The sequence below is a fragment of the Crocuta crocuta genome, unplaced genomic scaffold (genome assembly GCF_008692635.1).
Source record: "Crocuta crocuta isolate KB4526 unplaced genomic scaffold, BGI_CrCroc_1.0 scaffold273, whole genome shotgun sequence".
In the NCBI taxonomy this organism is placed as follows: Eukaryota; Metazoa; Chordata; class Mammalia; order Carnivora; family Hyaenidae; genus Crocuta; species Crocuta crocuta.
Window position 1 is genome coordinate 3,062,446 of NW_027529425.1, and position 4,438 is coordinate 3,066,883.

The 4,438-nt window shown below is 45.7% G+C and overlaps 1 long non-coding RNA gene across 1 annotated transcript; it reads left to right on the forward strand.

Annotated features, from left to right (window-relative positions):
* Positions 1-49: 49 nt before the first annotated feature.
* LOC144227070 (uncharacterized) lies at positions 50-3,813 on the forward strand. The gene is made up of 3 exons (XR_013333844.1): positions 50-213; positions 384-505; positions 3,529-3,813. It is a non-coding gene; the product is annotated as an uncharacterized LOC144227070 (long non-coding RNA).
* Positions 3,814-4,438: the final 625 nt, after the last annotated feature.

Genomic DNA, 4,438 nt, shown 5'->3' on the forward strand with positions numbered 1-4,438 from the left:
AAGGGGACGCGCCCAAGCCCAGGCCCGGCTCCGAGCGCCTGCTCAGGGGCTCCCTCCCCAGGGCCCGGACCCCTAACCAACTTCCCCCTGCCGGTTTCCGGCTCCCCCTTCGGGTGCCAACGATTTCCTTTCTTTTTTGAAATACTCCCTTGCGAGGAATTTTCCCCCTCCCATTGATTTTAAGAGCTCTGCGGGATTACTGGATGAAAAAGTGTAAGAGGAAAATAAATATTAATCCGCGATGGGTTCGCTCAAGATAAGGTCGATATTGGGGTGCCGCGGAGGGTGCGCCTTATGCAGGAGGTGGTTGAAGCTTTTACCGTCCTGGGGAGTCTCTTTGAAAAGGAGTGCAAAATTAAGTGGAAAAGTGAACATTTCTGTAGGGTGAGAAAACGAACCACAGGAAATTACAAACAGAACAAAGCTGACGATTTGCGGAACCCAGTGCAAACTGAAAATGCGGGGTCCCCGGTTCAAAAGCAGGAAAGGAAAATGCTGTTTAAAGGTACCAAAATACAAAGCTTTTCCCCTTCTTTTGCAGTCTCTCTTGGGGTGTTTCCTGTTTGCTATTTAATGTTCTGAATAAGAAAAAAGTCTTAAATCGTGATCATGAGTGTTACAGATTGTCTTCATATCGGGCTATGTCCGTCTTGAATGGAAATACCAGAAGACTTAACTGCAATGTTCAGTCGCTGAAAGGACACAATTTCTATATCCAGCCGGAGAGATGGATACAGGCCAGACCCAGGAAGGTTGGAAGGATGAAGAGGGGTCCCCTAGGCACAGAGCAGGCCAGCGAGAGCATCTTTGGGCGTGGGGCTTCTGGAGGATCCAGTGCCATGTCTCATGTGAGGCAGGGACTGCCCTGGACTCCAGTGGCGAGTGCACATGGGCCTGATGGCTGGCTGCTGGTTCCCTCTTCAGCCAGCTGACATTACTGGGGCAGGGAGGGCAAGCCAGGTAGCATCCCTTTCCATGCTCAACCCACAGGCAGAGGGCAACCCTCCAGGGTATTGCAACCTCAGTGCCCCGGGACAGTGCCTGGATCAGGGGAAGGTGACAGGCTTGCCCCTGATGGGCTGGCCACTAAATGGTATGATGGCCACCTGCCATGCCCTGCTCAGAGAGGCTACAGGGCACACGAGTTCAACCAGACCCTCTCTGACCCAGCCGGCCCCATCCTGTACCTGCACCCCTACCTAAGTGGAGGGTGGCAGGGGTCACCAGAGCAGAGAGGAAGAGGCTGGGTGCCAGGGCACAGGGGAGCAGGCAGCTTAGGGCCCATCCCGAGGAGATAAAAAGGCAGCAAGAGTAGACCCATGCAGTCTCTGCTGTATATCCCATTGTGTCGTGGGGCCTCACCAGCAAAACACCGATTCACAGATAAAATTAGGAAGACTTTGAAGACGGTGACTGCAGAGCCTCAGGCCTTGAATGAAGGGCCCTTCTGTCCCATGAAACTGCACTGGCTGCTCACCCATGAGCTCAGCACAGAATCCTGAAAATAATACAATATTTTTATTAATTAACAACCTTGCACAGTTCTGTAATACCCTGTCACCTTTTTTCACTCTATACTTTTTGGCCACCTCTTCCTATGACAATGATTTTGTGAGTGTCCGTGTGCTGGGAATAAAACTTTAATAGTGCAGGGGTCCCTGGGTGGCTCAGTCCGTTAAACACCCAACTCTTGACTTCAGCTCAGGTCATGATCTCCTGGTTTATGGATCGAGCCCCATGGCGGGCTCCATGTGGAGCCTGCTTGGGATTCTTTCTCTCCCTCTCTCTCTGCCCCTCACCTGCTCTTGCTAGCTCTCTCTCTCTCTCTCTCAAAATAAATAAACATTTGAAAAAAATTTAAAAAACTTTAGGGGCACCTGGGTGGCTCAGTCAGTTGTCTGACTTCAGCTCAAGTCATGATCTCGCGGTTCATGGGTTCAAACTCTCCATCAGGTTCTGTGCTGACAGCTCTGAGCCTGGAGCCTGTTTCAGATTCTGTGTCTCCCTCTCTCTCTGCCCTTCCTCTGCTCATGCTCTGTCTCTCTCTGTCTCAAAAATAAATAAACATTTAAAATTTAAAAAAAACCTTAATAGTGCAGAACATTATAATTTTTCTATTCTTGTGTAAGATATAATTGACATATATTAGTTTCAGGTGTATAACATAATGATTCAATATTTGTATATATATGAAATGATCACCACAATAAATCTAGTTAACATCCATAACCACACAGAGTTACAATTTTTTTCTTGTGATGAGAACTTTCTTTTTAGTGTTTATTTATTTATTGTTTTTGAGAGAGAGAGAGAGAGAGAAAGTGGGGAAGGGGAAGAGAGAGGGGGAGACAGAGAATCCCAGGCAGCCTCCACATTATCCGTGCAGAGCCCCACTTGGGGCTCAAACTAATGAACCATGAGATCATGACCTGAGCTGAAATTAGGAGTTGAACCACCCAGGTGCCCTTATGATGAGAAATTTTAAGATCTACTCTTAGCAACTTCAAAAAATACAATACAACATTGTTAACTATAGTCATCATGCTTTAAATATCATTCCCATAACTTATTTGTTTTATTATCGGCAGTTTGTACCTGTGACCACCTTCACCCATTTCTCCCACACCAACCCTATAATAATTTTGGAATATTCTCTACAGAGAGAACAGAAAAATAATCTTTTCTCCAGCATGATTGATTGAAAAATAGTTCAATCAATCAGAAATCGTTTAAATGCTAGTTTGGGAATGTTTCTTTCATCTGGCCAAATTGTCATCGGTTACACCGTGGAAATTTGTAGGGCTGTTGTCACATTTGGGAAAACCTCAAGTTACTTCATATAAAAGCTGCAAGATTTCAGGGCAATTCTAGTTTTCTTGCGCAGAAACTTACGTGATACTTTTCGAATTGGTGACACCAATTCACCAGCTTGTTGGCATGTCTTGTTATATTTCATGATTTTGAAATATGTCCATAAATTACTTGATCCTTCCCTTAAGAAGGGTCTTAAGGGGCACCTGGGTGGCTCAGTCAGTTCAGTATCTGATTTCAGCTCAGGTCTTGACATTATTATCTCGCTCTCTCGCTCGCTCTCTCTCTCGCTCTCTCTCTCTGTCCTTCCCCAGATGCCCTTTCTCTCAAACAAATATTTTTTTAAAAAAAAAAAAGGGGGCTTAATCCCTCTCCCCTTGAATGCAGACTGGATTTAGTGACTTGTTTCCACCAATAAATAGAATATGGCAGAAGTAGGGCACCTGGGTGGCTCAGTTGGTTGAGCATCTGGTTTCGGCTCAGGTCATGATCTCACAGTTTGTGGGTTCGAGCCCTGAGTCAGGCTCTGTGCTGACAGCTCGGAGCCTGGAGCCTACTTCAGATTCTGTGTTTCCCTCTCTCTCTCTCTGCCCCTCCCTCCCTCTCAAAAATAAGTAAAACATTAAACATTTTAAAAAATACATGGCAGAAATGATGTCATGTCCCTCCCAAGACTAGGTCCCAAAAGGTATTCTTTTATCCTTCTTGTTCTCTCAGGTCACTCACTCTGTGAGAAGCCAGCTGTTGGCCATAAGGACATCAAAGTTGCTGTATGGAGAGGGTCACATGGTAAGAAACTGAGTCTTCCTAGGAACAGCCAGCAAGGACATGGGGCCTTCTGCCAACAGCCTTACGAGCGAACTACCATGGAAGCAGCATCCCAGCCCCTGTCCAGCCTTCATATGAATGCAACTTCAGCTGATCTTAACTGCAACTTCTAGGGAGATATAATTCAAAATAAAATCTGGCAACCAGTAAACCCTCTGCTCAAAATGTAGGGGAGAATGAAGCAGTTCTCTTATTGCAAGGTCATGACCTGAGCTGAAGTTGGAGGCTTAATCGACTGAGCCACCCAGGCACCTCTGAACACTTTAAAGAGTTATCACAAGTTTCCAAGGAGAAGAGCTTTCAATAAAATATTTCAAAATCAAACAGCAAGTCCCCCACCCCCAAACACACACACACACACACACACACACACACACACACACACGGAAAAAGCCACTGTGAGATAGAAATAGCAGAAACGAGAAGCTGCAATACCAGACTTGCAGAAATTTCAGTTATTAGAATTAGCAGACACAGAATAAAAATTAAATGTGTTTAACACATTTACATAGATAAAAGGAGAAAAAATATAAACAGGAAGCAAGAGACTATCAAAAATGATCAGGCATCGTTGAAAAAGAACCAAATAGGGGCGCCTGGGTGGCTCAGTCAGCTAAGCGTCCGACTTCAGCTCAGGTCATGATCTCGTGGTCCCTGGGTTTGAGCCCCACATCAGGCTCTGTGCTGACAGCTCAGAGCCTGGAGCCTGTTTCAGATTCTGTGTCTCCCTCTCTCTCTGCCCCTCCCCAGTTTGTGCTCTGTCTCTGTCTCAAAAATAAATAAACATTAAAAAAAAAAA